General features: G+C 43.6%; 1 long non-coding RNA gene across 1 annotated transcript in view; it reads right to left on the bottom strand.

Annotated features, from left to right (window-relative positions):
• Positions 1-19,456, bottom strand: part of LOC109551203 (uncharacterized) — a 141,077-nt gene that overhangs the window by 115,034 nt on the left and 6,587 nt on the right. The window lies entirely within an intron of this gene.

The raw sequence follows: 19,456 nt of genomic DNA, 5'->3' as shown, positions 1-19,456 counted from the left end.
AGCTAGAGTATGTTTTACATGTACATCTTCTTTACCAGAAAGTAAGGGTTTTGAGAGCAATGTCTAGGTCATATCTCTTTTTGATCCCAGAATTAGCATAGCACTCTTCTCAATAACTAAGGGCTCATAAAACTTAGTTGATCTAGACCAAAAGGCTACGTTGGGTCATCAGAGAGAGTGAAGGAAAAGGGAAGTGGGGGGAGGAAGAGAAGATGGAGAAAGTGGAAGATACAGGAGAGGAGGGAGAGAAAAAGGGGAGTATGGGGTGAAATACTCAAGAATGTGATGGTTTTAGAATCTTGAAATCTGGCTTTTTGTGTGGCCAAAATTTTCTTACCGTATTACATTTGTTGTTTAATTGATGTCAAGGGAAGGTGAGCAAATAGGTAGTAATATTAAACTTTGTGTGTTTCCAGGAGAAAGTGCAGTGTTGGGGGATCTGTAGGTGCATATTGGGACAGCAAGACACTCTTAAATGTGTGTTTTAACAACTTATGCTTGAGAAATGATTATTAGACATCAAAATATCTTTCATATATCTTCGTCCACTTTGCCTTTAAAATTCTCCATGACAACATTTCTCTAAGTATGTTCCATGGATTAGGTGGTGGGTGAGAAAAAGATCAAATAATTCCTGGCTTAAAAACACTTTTAGGAAACGTTGAGTTAAATTAAAAATTCTTTGTCTGCAAGACTACCCAGGTCTTTAAAATACTGTTACATATTTTGAATCTCTAAGAGTATTCAGAATTTCTCAAATTCAGTTGACCATAGAATCCCTTTTCGATAGTGCATCCCCTAGGTCTAAAACACACCTTAGAAAATGAAGTCCTACATAGTAAGTAGGGTAGATATCGTTCCTTGCCATTTATAAAGGGCACCAATACTAAAGAAAGTGATATCCTCAAGAGCATACGGAGAGTAAGAGTGAGGATTTCAAGCCAAGTACCAGAGACATTAGTTCACTGTGATTCCTAATCACTTTGAATATAATGCAATTTAGGTTTTGGGAATGTTTATTTTGGCCTGAATCAAATTTCATACTTCAGAATTAGGTGTGGAACTTTTAGACCCCCCAGGCTTTATCTATGGAGTCCCACATGCACAGGTAGTCCTGAAACAGGCTTAATATAATGGGAGTTTTAAAGCCAGAGCCCAGGACCTCCCTGGTGGTCCAGTGGTTAAGACTCCGCGCTCCCAGTGCAGGGGGCATGGGTCTGATCCCTAGTCAGGGAACTAAGATCCCACATGTCACATGGCACGGCAAAAATTAAAAAAAAAAAGCAAAGTCAGAGCCAAGCCCTGAGGCTTGGTCATGAAGCATAGATGGAGAAGCTACAGTGATCTCCCCGCACATACAAGCCACTGTTAAAAAGTACATTTTGATAGATTTTCATGGAAATAAGCAGTAATTTCCTAGTACTTAGACATTAACATAGATAATAGACTAACGAAATAGATCTGAAAGAAGACAGATATTCACACTGCAATTCAAATTAACTTATTTTGTCCATCAATATCACTGGAAATAAAATTTTCTGGTCACAATCGTCCTCTTATCACAATAATGTCATAAAACAGAAGCTACTAGAAGGTATAACCTTCTTTTTAGCCTTACGCTAAAACCACTATAGATTTTCACCACCAAATCATTCTAGATTCATAAAATCCATCTTCCACTTCAAGGCACATCCTAAGCATCATCACTGTCAGAATCAGACATTGTTTCAAGAAAAGCATCAGAGCAGAGATCAAGAGACTGGCTCTGCTGTCAACTAGTTTATGACCTTACGCGAGTGAATTGCTCCCCCTAAACTTTGTTGCTATAATCCTATGCCATCTCAGCAGTGGCCCCTAGCCACAGTTGGCAACTCTGCCCCAGAAATGCAGCTAGCCCTCACTGAAGTATGCTGTAAATGTAAAACACATACTCAATTTCAGATACTTAAAATGAGAAAAAGAATATCTCAGTACATTTTATATTGAATTCACATTGAAATGATACTATTCCCGAAGTATTGGGTTGATTAAAATATATAATTAATTTCACTTATTTCTTTTTACTGTATTATTTTAAGTGTGGCTATTAGAAAATTTAAAATGACCATCGTGACTCGCTTTATATTTATATGGACAGCGTTGATCTGATCTGTCAAATGAGGTCATGGTTTCAGATCACTGCACAGTTACCTTCCAGCCCTGAACTTTTAAGATGGAACATTTGATAGAGAATAGAACCCGGGAAGATGTGAGGCATAAACACTGACTGAAAGAACCAGCAAGACAATGTTCCAGAGGAGACTCTGAGCTTGAAGAATCACAGAGGAAACACTGGGTGTGCCGCCGAAGGGGAATGGGAAGGGGAGAAGCCAACTAGGGGGAGGGGGAAGGGGCCGGGGACTGAAGGGGGACGGGGAGGAGATCAACAGAAGCAGCAAAACTTCTCTCATGATGTTGTCAAGGGTGGATATCGATAGATTCAGCAAGTTTTATTTCTCTTGGTTTGTGCCTTACTTCGTCAAACTGGTGAACACTGGTTGGAAGTTACTGAGAAGGGCATGTCCACCTTCGTGGAAGGATAAGGGGTTAAGGAGGAGGAAGCTGAACAAGAAAGCCTGGCTCAATAACTTGGACCGAGTCCTTCAAACTCCCATCCACTCTCCTCAAACCTCATCCTAAGCCCCTTGGGCAGACTGTCAAGAGGAGGCTTCATGGAGCAAAGACTCACTGAAAAGGATTGTGAAAATAAAGGCATTTTAGCTTGGTGAGGAGTACTCCAATTCAGAAGGAAAATGCTTCCCATGACCTTGTCTTCTGGGGGGAAGAAAAAGGAACCCAGAGTCAGTTTATCAGACTCTAAAAATGAAAATGACCAGAGAGTGAAGCAAGTTTACATGCTTGATAACCACATGATTAGAGAAAAAAACCTTTGCAATCCTGACATAATTTCAGAGAAGTCTGAAGGAGGAAAGCTGGGAAATTTATAGATGGGCATGTTTTTAATTTTTTGCCGTACGCGGGCCTCTCACTGCTGTGGCCTCTCCTGTTGCGGAGCACAGGCTCCGGACGCGCAGGCTCAGCGGTCATGGTTCACGGGCCCAGCCGCTCCGCGGCATGTGGGATCTTCCCAGACCGGGGCACGAACCCGTGTCCCCTGCATCGGCAGGTGGACTCTCAACCACTGCGCCACCAGGGAAGCCCTATAGATGGGCATTCTTGATGTGAGTTCTAGAAAGGTGTCTCTAGTATGGGAATAGGGGAATTCATGTGAACTTGCTAGGGAAAGACAGAATAAGCCCCCATGGGAGTCGTCTTAAGAATACTAATGCCATTTCCCACACTAATTTCCAGCAATTCACTCACCAGCAGTGTAGGGATGCATGACACATTTTAATTTTCAATCTCATGGGTTAAAAAAATAGTATTTCATTCTTGCTTTCATTTGCATTTTTTCAATTTTCAGATGTCTACTAGCCATCTAAAATTATCATTCTGTGAAATGTCTATTTATGTTCTTTTATCCACATTTCTATTGGACTGTCTTTTCCTACCAATTTATAGGATTTCTAGCACTTCGAGTGCTAGAAATAAAGTGTTGTAAATGTCTTTGCCCAGCCAAAAAAAAAAAAAAGAATACTAATGCCAGAAAAACAACATGAGCACCCATTTGCTGGTGTTTCTCCCAAGGGAAAGGACTCAGGAGCATTTGGGTTGAAACAGTTCTTCTCTATGTGGAAAGTTTAACATACGTCATCTCAGGCTTTCCAACTGCCTTCCACGACTCCCAGAACTCCTAGGAAGTCAAATTATCCCCTCTCTGTTTCTTCTTGAGAACCAGTGAGACTACAACATCCTACCCCAAGTCCCATCACGTTTTTACAGATCAGATTAAGTCAAGCCCAGAGGAGCCATGTGATTCTGGACAGTCTTTGAGTTGGCTGCTGGTAAAGCTTGGCTAGAATCCAAGCCTCCTAAGTTAAATCATTGAATATTGCCTTGGGCTTCCTGAGCAGGGCAGCACAGGATTATAACACACCATGAAGTAGCGGTATTAATTATCTAGACCGCCTGCACTGCATCCCAACCATTGAAAAGAAACGCCCAACAATCTCTTTGACAGATGAACATCTGTGGGTCTGTTGATCACAGATGATGGAGGTCAAAATTTTATTTCTGATGTTCAAAAGCCACTTAAAAGTTTCCAGAAAAAGATAAAGCATAATATGATGTTTAAAATGAATTACAGTCTTTAAGCATTAAAATATGTATTATTCAATGTTTGTTTCATCTAAGCAGTTAATCACTGAATCAACTTAAACTTGAAGTCTAAGTCAACTTTGGCTTCGCTTCAGATGAATGAAGCTTTGCTCAGTTTTGAGTCCTCGTTAGAATAGCCCCAGAGAGTTTCTGAAGGGAATCCTGCCATGCAGAGCAGAATAAAGGATGATAATGAAGATTTTCTGTACTAGGAATGTACTACTATAGTTTTACTAAGTTAGAGAAGTTCTAGATAATGGATAAACCTGGGGCTGGGAAGAAGCATTACACTCACTGATACGGAATTTTTAAAAGTAAGTGTCGTTGTGCAAATTGATTTATTAAGGAAAAATCGTGTGAATCTCAAAAAGAAATCTCATCCCATAAAGGAAGTCAAAGAAAAAACACTTTTGCTCTCATGTAATCCAACCCCTTCATTTTGGGGACGGGCACGTTGAGACCCAGGCTGGGACAGAAGAATTTTCCTTCCTCACAAAACGATGCTAGCTGTCTAGAGCGAAGTTGAGCAGTGTTACAGTTAAGCAATGGGTCTTACAGAAATCAGAGAAATAAGAAAGATTGTTTTCCTCCAAGAAGTATTCAGTAGCTTCATTTTTTTCCCTTTTATTTCTTTCGTATGTTTTAAAACTACTGGTGAAACAGGTGGTATTTGGTGTCCAGTCTTTTTTTCTTAAAAAAATGGAGCAGGGAAGAAATTTAAATCCCTTTCTAATGTAGAGATTAATAACAGCTCTGCCACTGGGTCCAAGTTGTTCAATGATATATATAAAAAAAGTTATATGTCAATTGTTGATTTAGAAATACTCAGTTAGCTACATAGTAACTGGTTGTGAAATCTTGACACCTCCACCCAAAATTATTTATTTGTTGGTTGGTTGATTGGTTGGTTCTGCCCAACACAGCCTAGTGATGTTTTGAGGCAAAAATGTTAGATCTCTACCTCCAGCAAATTTGAAAATACATTTTGAGGACTTTTGCTTCTGAGAAAAAGAGAAATCTTCAAGACACCACAATTATTCCACCAAAAACAATCAGAAAAGCAAGATAAATTGAAACAAACAGGTATTTCAAAGAATCAGAGAAGCCATGAGGAATAAGATTAAGACTGTAAAACTCTGGAGGAGGAAGCCCCTTGCAGAGGAGCACTGGGGACGTCCTGCCCTACTGATCACGGGTGAAGGCTGAAAGCTGAGACCCTGGGCTGGGGGCAGGCAGAGGGCCTCTACTGTGAGACAGAAACCAGCGGAGCTGATGTCAGTGCAAAAACCTGCAATGACAATATTGGGCATGGCATGGCCTCAAAGAGTGTGTTTTCACCATTAAAAGATGTACTAGGGCTTCCCTGGTGGCGCAGTGGCTGAGAGTCTGCCTGCCGATGCAGGGGACACGGGTTCGTGCCCCGGTCCGGGAAGATCCCACATGCCACGGAGCGGCTGGGCCCGTGAGCCATGGCCGCTGAGCCTGCGCGTCGGGAGCCTGTGCTCCGCAACGGGAGAGGCCACAGCAGTGAGAGGCCCGCGTACCGCAAAAAAGAAAAAAAAGATGTACTAAATTCCACAGGTACATGGGGTGGGAGACTAAAGGGTTAAATCAAACCTTCTGAAGAGCAGACTGGGATTTTCCACAAGCTCCCAGGAAGAAAACACACCTCACTGGGGAAAGAGCCATGAATGAGAGTTGAAAGCTCTTGAGGAGGTGACTGGTCACTTTTCCAGGGGGCACAGACCTATCAGGGAAGAACCAGAGGCTGAGAATCCAGGCCTGGTCCCTGGCCCCTGTCAAGGGGCTGCTGCTGGGATACGAAGAAACCAAGAGAGCTGAACCTTTATACCCCTTGAACAACAGCTCCCCATTTCCCCCTCCCCAGCACCTGGTAACCACACAAAGTGCTACACAAAGTACATCAAGGCATTCTTTTATCAAGGAGAGTTAGCCAAGGCCCTTTTAAGGTCTGGTGTCCACCTTGCAGACAGCCTTCCAGGGCCCAGGCTGTAGCTCTCCTCTAACAGCCTGCTTAGAAATGAGCTGAAAGGCACTTAATGGAGTTCCATGAGGTTCCCAGGTCTGGACGACCTGCCGTGTTTTGTTTAGGAGCACAAAACTGGACCCCATCTTTGTGGAAAAGCAGTGAGACTCCTGGGAAGACTGCTACACCTCACCAAGAAAAGAACCAGAAAGTACTGCTTTGTTATAAAATAAAAGGCTCTTACTTATTCATATGCATTTGTTCGTTTTCTGTCTCCTTGTGTATTTGTTATATTGTTCCCTAAACTAATTACCTAATTACAGAGAGTGAAAGCATTTAAAGGATTAAAGTGAGATCCCTCGCATGTAATGTGGAGGTAGAGGTGCTTATTAATGGCTCCACTGAAAAATGCTCCAGCCCCTCCCACCCAGCCACTGAGTCATTCATTCATCTGCTTCCTCTACCCAAGTGTTTAACCAGCGTTAATCCCTCTAAGGTACCTGTAAATACCATTGGTCATTTATACTAAGTCCTTTAATTAATCACATTAGTGGTCAGTGGTGACTCTCTTCTTTCCCTCAAGCCATTCGTGCAATTTCCTGGGGAAAGAACCAACTAGAACACACATTTCTACGAATGGCTGCAAGGCACCTTGGAACCAATTATTCCTTCAAAATGGGAGTCACTAACGTTTCAGACTAGAGACGCATGGACGTGGCTGACATCTGTATTCTGCTCTAGATAGAGAAGGACGACAAGAAGCACACACAAGAAAGAAGCAGCTGCTCAGAAGCATCGCTTCGGCAAGTCAGAGACCCATGGAAATCAGCAAGCTTCTTCTGTACCAGGCCCCGTGGCAGATGCATTAGCGGAGGTAAACCAGGTTATCCTGCAGGAACGAACAACTCCAAAAATTGCATAAAGGTTGCTATCTCATTCGTGCCCATTTTGGGTTAGGTCTGAGTGGCATCCTTGCATTTGCTCAGCAGTGCAGCCGGCTTCAATTGTGTAACTGCATCGTCTCAACGTGAAGCCTCCTGCGTGACAGGGAAAGAGAACTGCGGGCCAGAGAACCGCAAGTAGGCTTGTCACTGTCTCAGCCTGGGGTGACAAATGTCACTTCCAAGACTAACCACACTGTCGCAGCCAAGTGCAAGGAGGCTAAGGCCTACAGTCGTTATGTGTGTTTGGAAGGGAAGGAGAAGCAGGTAATGGTGATACTACTAATGTCCATCAAAGAAGAGTTAAGTCCACCAGTCTTTACATCAACTACTTATTGGTTAAAGGTAATAATACCTCACTCTGATAGGGTCATGTAGTGATACGCCTTATCTCATTTGTTTTAATTCTACCTTGTTTTATATTTATCACAATCTACTGTGTTTTCTTCTGTCATATAACTCAGAGAGCAAACCCTGAATGAATAGGAATTTAGCTGGGAAGTGCTTCAATTCTACCACACACATCTTTCTATTATGTCAGTTCTCACAAGGCTTCTGGGTGCTGTAATTCAGAGATTACAAGGACTTTCTAAAGTGATGTACGCGTAATTTTTCCTAAAAAGGTGTCTGTACTTTTCAGCAGATTCTCAAAGTTTTCCCTCCACGGGTCCATTGACTCCCTGAGGGTTGAGACTGTCACAGTAGCCATTTGATCTTCCAGAGCATTCATGGAGTATGTGGCATGGCCAAGTGGACAAAAGAGATGACTGAGTAAGGAATTTAGGAGGAGAAGTTGGGAAGGAGCAGGGGTCCTCCTAGAGGAAACTGGAAGATGGGTTCAGCAATTGGAGGGATGGGATCTGGCCAAGAGGTCCAGCAGGAAGGCAGTGAGGATGTGGAGAGTGGTAGGGAGGGAGCCCGGAAGCAGTATCCAGGTACAAAAGGGAGTATCTAGAAGACAAGCATTTGTGTATTTTGCATTTTGCAAAGGGCTAGAAAAAACAACCTGGTCTGCCCTAGATAAGGATGCCCTACCACCAGAGCTGGTACTCCACTGAGCTCCTGGTGAAAAGGCGGCTGGCTGTGCATCCAGGCACATTAGCTGAACTTTCTGGAACAAGGGATTAGCATATACACCAAAGTTTTTAAAATGAGTCCCATGGGGGCTTCCCTGGTGACACAGTGGTTGAGAGTCCGCCTGCCGATGCAGGGGACGCGGGTTCGTGCCCCGGTCTGGGAAGATCCCACATGCCGCGGAGCGGCTGGGCCCGTGAGCCATGGCCACTGAGCCTGCGCATCCGGAGCCTGTGCTCCGCAACGGGAGAGGCCACAACAGTGAGAGGCCCGCGTACCGCAAAAAAAAAAAAAAAAAAAATGAGTCCCATGATTCATTTCGTGAATTGACTTACCTATTAATTTTAAGGAAATCATCCCCTACAGTATCATTGTGTTTTAAAGGTAGTTTTGCTCTTTACTGGGAAGATGAAAGGGTGAAACGCTGACGTAGAAAGAATTAACAATGTACATAGACAATTAAATAACACATTTAAGGAAGAAATTATGTTAAAACAAAGTGCTGGGGCTTCCCTGGTGGTGCAGTGGTTAAGAATCTGCCTGCCAATGCAGGGGACATGGGTTCGAGCCCTGGTCTGGGAAGATCCCACACGCCAGGGCACAACTAAGCCCCTGCGCCACAACTACTGAGCCTGCGCTCTAGAGCCCGTGAACCACAACTACTGAAGCTCACATGCCTAGAGCCCATGCTCCGCAACAAGAGAAGCCACCGCGATGAGAAGCCCGCGCACCGCAACGAAGAGTAGCCGCAACCAGAGAAAAGCCCACGTGCAGCAACGAAGACCCAATGTAGCCAAAAATAAATAAATAAAATTTTAAAAAATGCTACCTCATAAAAGATGGAAATCCACAACTAAGTACTAATACAAATTTCAGTGATTTGGGGAGGCTGAAATTATTTTATTTTTTGATTATAAAAACAAGGAGTCGGTTTATTCTGAAATTCCAGGAAGTTTTCTATAAAGTGACAATGTTCAAACATGTTTTAAAGGAGACACGGCATACGTGGACAGGTAAGCACACCCTTTGTCACCTGTGGTAATATTGCCCTGGCAGCTCAGTCTATGCCGCTGGTCCTTCCCTTTCCATGTCCAGGGGAGGGTAAAGTCACTCTGCTTGAAATGCAAAAACTGGATTTGAAACGTTCTCCCCACTCTGCTTTGTCAATTACCATCACACCTGCCCTTCAGAAGCCGGTTTACAAACCCACAGCCCCACTGACTTGCTAACTTGAATCCACTGACTGTACTTTTTTAAAATGATAACTGTCATTTCCAAGGATGTGCTACATGCCTACAAAATACATTTTCAGGCCTGCAGATGAGAAACACATTAAGGTACTGATCTGTTTACATGTCTGCTACCCATGGCAGACGTCTAATCCCTCAAAAGGGCTAAATCCCTTGTCATTTCTTCTTTGGCTTTACACCCAGTGGTGTTGGCCATACAGCAAAGACCTCACTAACGTCTGTGAGAGAGAGAGGGAGAATATGCATGAGGCTCAGATAGAAACAAATTTTTCATACTGACGTAAGGATCAGAGATAGAGCTGCAACTCAACATCTGATCACAAAACTGCATATGAAGCCATTTCTTCACCTTGAACTCCTTCAGCCCATGAGGCCTGATTGTGAAAGGAGGAGTGTTTCATTTATGGCTCGTTACAGTCAGCTGGTGACAACAGCGCCAATAAAAACATCTACTAAATGCTTACATTTTGCCAGGTGCTTTCTGTGCTTTGCATGCGCTATCTGATATTTTCACACTTGGAAACTGTGCATAAACATGGACACAGAAAGATGCATAAAACAGCACATGTTTAATGAATAATCAGGACGTGATCTGCCACATAAATGCCATCCAAGCTAAAATCAAAAGAACATAATCAAACCAGAACCAGAGGGGAGTGTGGCCTTCCCTCCCTCCAACCCAGTAGAAGCCACTGTGCTCTCATTAGGATAATAATGGTCTTGCTTTTCTTTCGGTTTTACCTCCTAGGCTCATGCATTATCTTACCTGATTATCAAAGCTCCCCAACTGGTAGGTGTTCAATGACCATCCCTCCTAGGGAGGCGACACTGGAGTACAGAGTTCAGTGCCGTGGCCCTGCCCACACAGGTAAAAGGCAGAGCTGCCTTCCAGGGGCAGGCAGTGGGCCCAGGAGCTTTAGTGAGTGCCCTTCTAGTGCTACAGCAGCGTTGGACTTGACTCTAATTTTTGCCCAGAGCTCTCTGATTCACAGCTGCTAAAGAGCTCATGTTCAAGACTTTGGAGCTGGTGTCACCTGAGTGCACAGCGGGACTCATGATTACATCTGACAACAGGCCTGTGCTCCAATCAAGCACATTTGTCTCAGCTGGGCAGGGCTGGGGGTGTGGGTGGTGGTAGGGAACAGGAAAAAGTCAGCACCAGGCCACCCCGTGCCCCCTCCCCTGGTAGCAGAGTGAAGTACCGGCTCCAAGCACAATTACATTGGAGGGTCCCTGACTGTCTTATACGTAAATAAACCCTTCATTTAAAAACCTTGCTGAATTAAGAGGTTGGAAAGAACCCAGAAATCATCCTGTCTAACGCCTTAAAATTTGAAAGAGCAAGGAACTCAGGCCCAGAGAGGAAGTGACCTGTTCAAGGTCGCACACAGTGATAAGGAAAAGGGGCTGGTAATAAGGGCAGGTAGGTAACACTCCATTAATTAAGCTCCCAGCAGAGGTGAGGTGCGAATGGTATTTACTTTCCGTTCCGGGCTGGCCAACTGGGTGGGTTCATACTCCATTCTGATGAGGTTCTGGGAAGCAAGCCAGCAAACTCCGGGATGTACATAAAACTAACAGAAATAGTTTCACTGTTTTCCCTAAGCCCAACGTTGAAGCTAGAGTCCAGTGATCTAGTCAAGGGTAGTTGGTCCCTGTCCCCAAACCCACGTGAATGACAGGAGACCAGGAACATGTGTGCTCAGTAATAAGAATCTGTGGGTCGCACTCTACAGTTTATAAAATGCTCTCACACAAGTTATCCCGTGTGATCCTCATAAGAATCACATGGGAAGGGAAGGGGCAAAGCTGGGAAGGGGCAAAGTTGGTCATACTATTCCTATTTTAAAGAAAGAAACTGAGCATTTATCCAAGATCATAGACCTAGTGCAGCCAAGGTGACCAACTCCTATTCCATCACCACACTTGGTGACAGGAGAGAAGAAGAGAGCCTGGGAGATAGAGACAGTGCTTCATCCTTCATGCCATGGTCATGTGACATTGAAAAATATTACAAACAGTATTATTTTTATTAACTCTATGTCTCAAGCATCTCTCAATCATCTTTATATGCCCCGACATCGTAGGATCTCAGACAGATAATTTGATTTAAACATAATGCTACCTATAAAGAAGTTGTAGAATCACCAAAATCAGTAAGATACGCTGCTGTTCTAAAATAATTTATCCTGTCCTTATTTTCCAGTATGGTATCTCTATATATTTGAGTCAGCATGTTTGAGCTACAAGTAACTTTACAAATCACCTGACCCATTTCTCTCATTTTGTGGGTAAAGAAACAGACCAAGACCAAGCCAGTAACCTTCCCCAGTTGACATAACACATCTACGGGAGAGCCAGGACAAACACCCAAATCTCCTGAGCTCCAGTTCCATGTTCCTTCCACCCACCAATCCATCCAAATCCCGTCTTCCTTTGGAGGACCACTCCCTTCCTCATGTATTTCTAAGCCATTCATCCAGAGCATTTTGTCAGGACCTATCAGTACTTATGAATGTGTCTCGTTCATTGTAGCATTATCTCCCTGAGCCACCAACTCCTTCCATAACCTTCTGCCTGACACGTCCCTTCTCTGAGCCTGAGGTCCTCCCCTATAAATTTCAACTAATCCCTGTGCCTCCCACCTCATATTGTTGTGAACAGTAAACTGACATGCAAGTGAAAGAGGCTAATTATCAGTATTTATTACTGGAGTTGCACTGCATTCTATGCAATCTAAGCAAACCACTGTACCTCTCTGTGCCTCAGTTCTTCTGTCTGGAAAGGGGAGCCACTACCATCCAGGATCTAGCCCGGAGTGATGCTGGAGAGACGTGATTAACGTACCCTTATCTCTTCCAAATAAAATGCATTCTAGTTACCAATGTCCTCATCAATTAATCATCACCCCGTTGATCTACATTAATCATGCTTTTGTTTATTCAACTAGCATTAACTTGGCACGTACTGTGTGCCCAGCTCAATGAGGAGAGGAAGGGCACAGAAGAAGAAGCAGACCCTCGCACTGCCTTCAACAAGACAAAATGACACAGCCACAAATAAGACAGAATGATTCTAAAAGAGTGCATACCAGCATTTCAGGGAGGGTAAGAAAGCAATGTCTCATTCTTAGATTAGTCCATTAGGAGGAAGGATTTTCCATTGCTTTGGAGCAAAACAAAATAAAAGAGACCATAATAACTGTAAGTAGAATCTTATTCCGTGACCCTTCCAAAATCAGCACAAGAGAATTCTGGTCTAGCAGACAGTTTCCTTTCTGGAAGCCTCCCCTGCGTGACCAGCCACAATTAACGGCTCCTTCTCTGAATCCCGTTGTTCAGTCCGTACTTCCTCTGGGCCTTTCACTCCTCATTATCTTTTCGTTGTTTGTAAATCTAGCTTTGCTCACTTACCAGTCCAGAAAGACATTAACCGTGCTTTTCATTTTTCCCTCCCTCCTTTTCCTTGCAACCACACCTATACTTTAAGAGTCATTACATAGGATGGCACTTAGAGATAATTATTGATTTAAATTGGATTGAATGGAGTTGACTACCTGACAAAGGGCAGGTGTGACAAGTTTCACGGCCTGGCTCTACTCTCCCCATGCCCTTATAATTCTTCTGTTAGTGATCCATTCAAGCCAGGTCACACAACTGAGCGAAGTCAGGGCAGAAGTTTTACCCCACCCACAGAGCAGCTAGGAAACTGTCAAGAGGCCCCAAACACTGTATTTTAAAAACAATCATCACCACTAAAAACAGATACATACATGCACACTGCATGACAAACAAACACGTACAGATCCTGGTCAAGATGGTAAAGGAAGTACAGCTTAGCTTTAGCACCAGCCCTTCCATGCCCTGCGGTTCCATGTCTGCAGCCATTCAGCCACTCAGGGCTGCCTCTAAGTCCCCACAGAGTCTCTGAATTCTGGCTCCAGACCCCTCCCTCTCCCATTCAGCACCAAACCTCCACCTAATGCCTGCATCCAAAGGATGCCAGTTTATGGGCCCATGCCAGCCTGGCTTCCTGAAAAGCTACCTAATATCTCACCACCCACCCCCATCCTACACATTCCGACTCAGCAGGTCTGGAATGGAGCCCAGGAATGTGGGTTTTACATATGTTCTCTGATTGATTTTCATGTGCACTCCTGGTTGACCCTTATAATGGAGTTAGAGCCCATCTAATTCACGTGATAAACAAGTACCATAACACGTGCTAATTCAAAGCCACCCACAGATTTCATGGCTAAGAAAGGACTCAAATCTCCTGATTCCCACTCCAGATTCAGGTCCCTCTTATTAGTACAACAGAGTTGACAAAAGGAAGGAAAACTTGCTAGTCATTCTTCCTGCATTCCAGAAAGAAACTTCAGCAGGAAAAAAAAAAAAAAAAGAGTATTTCAAAGCCTATATTATAAGCATACACTTTCCATAATCAGAGGAGGGAATTCAGTTTGAACATGCAACTTGTATTTAACAACAAGAAAACATAAACAAAATAGAAAGTGTTATGGTTTCAAATTTTCTATTGAAACCACTCCTGAGAATTACCTGAGAAATTCCACTAGTATTTCAACCTGGGAGAAGACAACTTGAGGGTTTTATAAATAGCTACTGTCATCCAGATGGAATCTCTCCTTTGCTTTTCAGTCATGTGTTATTATTTGTAATATTTCTAAAATGACTTTTAAGATAATAAACTTGAAAAATCAGTCTCATGGAGACACGGGGTTTTGATGACAAAATAAATAGGGCCGGAGGAAATTGTTAGTGTTTCATTTTAATTAAAACATCTCATTTGGATGAAGGTCCTCAAGGGCAGGAGGCAATATATACACATTTCAAATTGGTAGCATTTCACCAAAATAGAGATATTAAGGGAAAATGCAATAAAAGATTGTGTTATACACAAGTGGGAAAAGTGGGGCCCAATCTCATCAGTAGCATAGCAACACTTAACAACACTTTGGCCAAGGTCAGCATTCCTGTGTCCCTCAAAAAAAAAAATAATAATAATAATACAAGTGCATGCTTATATCTACCAAAGGACTTTAGTAGTCAGAAGCAGATAATTTTCATCACTTCAGTCTCTCTTCATAAATGCAAAGGATAATTCAGTGGAACATTCTACCCAATTAACACTGTTCATTTGCTGACCGAAGGAAACAGATTCAGCTACATAAGATAAGGCAGTAACTGCAAGGAGGTAAGCATTTAAAAAAATAATAAGTGGGGCTAACAAAAGTGTAAACACTTGGTTATCACCTTATCTCTAATCTGAGAAAGTCTTTTTTCATTGTCATCAAATGTTCAATTCCATTCAAAAGATACTTACCAAAGAAAACAAGAAAAGCACAGCATGAGATTTAAAAGGGATCCCTGATTTTGCTCCTACACCACAAGAGGACACCAGACGTTAGTGGTCATGTTAGTCAGGATAGACCATGTACTGCTGCATTAACAAAATTAATCCCCAGATCTCCGTAGTTTAGCACAAGAAAGCTTTTGTGTTGTTTTGGGTCATCTATATAAAATGTAACTTAAAGTCAATCCTCTCTCCTATGCAGCTCTCATCCCTGGTTGTTTCCATTTTCACGTCACCACTTTAGAGTTCCTCATTCAAAACGCTCCGACAGAAGAGTCAAAACCCGGAGAGGCACTCTTAGCTGCCTTGGGCTATAGGGGACACAGCCCATCTGCTCACATTCCCATCAGTGAGGACTTGGGCACAGGGGGTGGAATACTAAGTACAAGGAAGCTGGAGATAAAGAATGTCCCTGCATATCCAGGAAGAGAGATGGCAATGAGAACACAGCATTGTATCTGCCACAGAAAACCAATGAAATGTATGGGAAAAGCAGGTGGAACAGACAGCAGCATCCTTCTGAGCAGCTGGGGAAAGTTCTCCCAGAGCGGTATGATTAGAGTCACCTTTAAGGATGGATTAAGAGGGGAATACAGAGCAGAGGCCAACTGGAAGGAACACTGCAATCAAAGCTCCACAGGCAGGAAGGCGTGCTGTGTGTTTAGAGAACAGTAAGAAAACAAGCCCTGCTGAACAGTTGTGAGTGACTAATGGAAGACAGGTATTTGGAAGCAGCTGGGGGGGGGGGGGATCATATTTTGGAGAGTTAGGAGCTATAGGAAAAGGAGTAGAAATATTTTTTCGTTGAGCAGCATTGTGGTCTGTGAAGCCAGACTGCCCAGGTAACCCCAGGTACAACCCAGGTGTCCAATCCATAAAGTTGAAGTCATGCAACTCATCCCATTACCCCAATCATCCCACTGGTCACTAATCCCCATTGAGTCTACTTCCTATGGACAGCTCAGAGCCACACATGCCTCTATGTCCCCACTAACTCTGCCTTATTCCAGGCCCTCAGGATTGCTTACCTGGTGCCGTGGACTGAACGTTTGTGCCACCCCAAAATTCGTATGTGGGAACCCCAATCCCCAATGTGATGGCATCTGGAGATGGAGCCTTGGGGGTGGTGAAGCTTTCATGGTAGCATTAGCGCCCTTAAGAAGAAGAGACAGGAAAGCTCTTTCTTCCTCTCTCACTCTTTTTCACTCTCTCTCTCCCCAACCTGTGACCACGCAGCAAGAAGACACATGTCTGCAAGCCAGGAAGAGATTCTCACCAGTACCTGACCTTGCTGAGCATCCCTGATCTTGGATTTTCGGCCTCCAGAACCATGAGCTATACATGTCTGTTGCCAAAGCCAGTCTATGGTAGTTGTTCTAGAAGCCCGAGCGATCTCTCGCCACATCCCCATCCATCTCCTCCCCACCTCTGGCTTCTTTCTCCTTCAGTATAAATCTGACACTGTGGGCCGGAATGACCTTCCGAAAAACCGTTTCTAAAATGGTAAAACATAAGGGACCCTTCCTGACCTGGCCACGTCTACTTCACATTTTACCAATCCCAAACCACTTCGAGGCTCTCTGGAAATACCACATTTTTCATGACTCTTGAGCCTTTACATATGCTGCTCCCTTTCACAGAAAGGTCTCCACTCTTTCCTGCTTGGAAAAAAATCATATTCATTCTGCAAAGCCTTTCTGTAAGACAACCTCCACCCGATCCCTCCCTTAGTTAATAATTCCCTCCTCTGTGCGTTTACATGCTTTTAAAACATTTTATTGCTTCCATTTGTTTGCATTGGATTATATCCGGCCAACTCTCCACATACAACAAGAGTTCCACTGAGAACCGAGAATGTGTCCTTTTCACCTTTGAATCCTCAGGCCCAAGCCCTATGCCCGGTTGAGAGTACATGCTCAATACATGCTTTTTCAATCAAACATGAAGTTCACATTATGGACAGTATCTAAGGTATTTTCTGGGTCTAATATTCAGCTGTAACAATATGAGCTCCAGTATAATAATAATCATCATAATAGAATAATACAGAATATTATAAAGGAGGAATATGGAGAAGGAAAATGCTATGAACCCAGTAGGGCAGAATTCTTTAATCACACCTAGTAGTTACTAAGACCTTTTTCTGGGCCAGACAGAATTCTGGGCTAGGTGCTTTTAATGTATTATCTCAGTTAATACTCACCGAAACCCCTTAAAGGAAAAAATACTATTATTCACATTTTAAAGATGAGAAATTGGGGCACATAGGAATTAAGCATCTCACCCAAGGCCATACAGCTAATAATAATTGAGCCAGCATCAGAATCCAGCCACTCTAAAAGAGAACCGCTCCATAAAGCCTGCCCTACGATAAGAGGACAAGCTCGGATGTTAGGATCCAAGGCAAAGACACAGAGAGCAATTATGGCAACATTAAAGCAAGAGGGATGATGGAATGGGAGCGGGAGAACACGCGCACTGGAAGCCCCCTGCCCTTGGTAGTTCAGAAATAGGCTGAGTACGTGTTAATAGCAGTGGTATGTTAAGTATATGGTTTTAAATAGAAACCATACTTTATGAACTGTGTGCTATGTCTGTGGTCAGATCCAAACTTTTGACAACTGGAAAATAAATAAATACCTCATTACAATCAATGTAATTACTGGGCAAGGAAAACAAAACGAATCAGCATCGGCAGTTAAAACAATGCACCATGACGCCAGAAGGAAAAGTCCTAAAGAACAAGTGAAATGTAAACCTAAGAGGCTACTTCACTCTTGACTGTTCTAAAATAAGTACTTTTCCCCTTTTACTAAATTCTAAAGTGTCTCTAACAATTAGCAATGTACTTATTACAAGTTTACCAGAGATGCCCTGCTCTGTGGTATAGGTTGTAGGGGAATTTAAATGGAAGGGAAAGGAATGGGTAGAGGAAAGAAAGGGAGAAAAAGAGAGAGACAGAGAGAATTCCCAAGAGCTATCACTATCCATTCAATTCTATTCAACACCTGTGCACTGAACTTCCACCCTGCAGAATGGAAAGAACTCGGTGATGGGGATACTGGTGGAAGCATACAGATACAGTTCCTCCTTTTAAAGAGCTCATAGACATAGATAAGTAACTAGGCAGCGTCAATATAATCGGGAAAGACCAGAGTGCACCATGAACAAAACCTAAGGCAGATGTGGTAAGTCAGAGGGGGCCACCAAGGAGGAAGTGAAACCTAAAAACCTTCTTGCCAGGGGGAGATTGGAGGAAAGAATCTTAGCAGAGGGAACAGAAGCAGTAACACAAGAAAGGGCAATGAAGCAGGGGACAAGGTAACAACGAACGGGCTGAATTAGGAGAGCTGAAGCACGATGCAAGAGGGCAGGTAGCAAAAGACGAGGTGGAACGGCAAGCAAGGGTGGGTCTTGAAGCCGCCGCAGGGACTCGGGATGTTTTCCCAACATCGATGTAGAGTTACTGAGGAGTGGAGGGAGAGTCAGGCAAGGGAGGCACCACCAAATGGGCATTTTAGAAATCACTCTGACCTACTGTAACAGGGAACTGTAACAACCTAAATGGGAAAAGAATCTGAAAAAGAATAGATACGTGTATAATACATGTATCACTGAATCACTTTGCTGAACACCTGAAACTCACACAACATTGTTAATCAACTATACTCCAATATAAAATGAAAATTTTAAAAAGGGGAGATCATTCTGGTTACAGTGTGGGAGATGACTGTGGAGCAATCCTGGGGTCAGAAGAAACAACTCATAGGCTGTGGCAGTGAGTTAGGTGGGAGTTCCTGGTGACTGGAACTAAGGGGGCAGCAGCAGAAATGGACTAAAGAGGAAAGATGAGAGATACTCACTGAGGAGAAACAGCAGGAGGTGGCATGGTCCTCTGTGACCTGAGGATGAGGGAAAGTTGATAGATGATGACCAGGCACTGGCTCGAAAAACTAGGAGGGCAATGGTGCCTGTCCCCAGAAGGAAAGACACAAGGGGAAGCACATGCTTCCAGATAAAAGCTGTGCTCAGTTTGGCATATCCCGCCCTTTTGGTGTCTGTGGGACAGCCACAGGGTCAAGTCTTCTAGGTTGTTGGATATTTGGGTCCGGCGTTCAGGAGAGAGACGGAGCCTGGAGATTTCCATTAGACAGTCAGGACATGGTAAGATATGAAAGTCAAAGCAGCAGACAAGATCACAGGATGAGAACTCATCGGGAAGAGAAGCTGAGAAGAGAATTCTGAAGAAAATCAATATTGAAAGGACACACTGAAAGAAATAAGCCCACAAAACATCGTAGGGGGAACGGCCAGAGAAGCGAAGGGAAACCAGGAGAGCATGTACAGTGGAAGGTGAAAGAAGAACTTATGTCAATACGGAGGAAGCTGTCAGCTGCATCACCCGCTTCTGGGAAGCCAAGTAAGGTAAGAACTCAAAAGTATCCATCAGGTTCAATACCAACGGATCACTGTCTCCCTGGCGAGAGCTGTTCAGTGGAATGATGGGCGCAGAAGACAGCCTGTGGTGGGGTGGGGTAAGGGTGTAAGGACAATTCTTTCAAGATAGGAGTGTA

Source organism: Tursiops truncatus, chromosome 14, assembly GCF_011762595.2.
Source record: "Tursiops truncatus isolate mTurTru1 chromosome 14, mTurTru1.mat.Y, whole genome shotgun sequence".
Classification (NCBI taxonomy): domain Eukaryota; kingdom Metazoa; phylum Chordata; class Mammalia; order Artiodactyla; family Delphinidae; genus Tursiops; species Tursiops truncatus.
The sequence above is the reverse complement of the archived record's forward strand: the minus strand, read 5'-3'. Positions and strand labels throughout refer to the sequence as shown.